The sequence below is a fragment of the Sinocyclocheilus rhinocerous genome, unplaced genomic scaffold (genome assembly GCF_001515625.1).
Source record: "Sinocyclocheilus rhinocerous isolate Xijiao unplaced genomic scaffold, SAMN03320098_v1.1 scaffold1247, whole genome shotgun sequence".
Lineage (NCBI taxonomy): Eukaryota > Metazoa > Chordata > Actinopteri > Cypriniformes > Cyprinidae > Sinocyclocheilus > Sinocyclocheilus rhinocerous.
The window spans coordinates 33458-33769 of NW_015630573.1; the positions used below are offsets into that span (position 1 = coordinate 33458).

Genomic DNA, 312 nt, shown 5'->3' on the forward strand with positions numbered 1-312 from the left:
GCTGGTTATCTGAATCGGGTGTGTTAACTAAGCGAGACATGCAAAATATGCAGAGCGCGAGGACTGGAATTGGGAACCGCTGGGCTACATCATGTGTCATTCACCGGTGGGAAAACTGTACAGTTAATACAATACCAGGAAGGAAGATCGGGTTGTTGATGTTTGTCTGCCATTCCCACTCTGTCTGCTCTGTCTGCACAGACGTGCTGCTGACGTATCCTGTCTGCGCGAAACCGGGTGCGCAGAGGTATGCAAATACATATGTTGACAGGTAGGTAGGAAAGCCAATTAAAACGCTCGGACCGAGCGTTT

The 312-nt window shown here is 49.4% G+C and overlaps 1 protein-coding gene across 1 annotated transcript in view; it reads left to right on the top strand.

The window, feature by feature from the left end:
• LOC107740578 (unconventional myosin-X-like) overlaps positions 1-312 on the top strand; it is a 55818-nt gene that overhangs the window by 5654 nt on the left and 49852 nt on the right. The gene's annotated exons all lie outside the window — the stretch shown is intronic.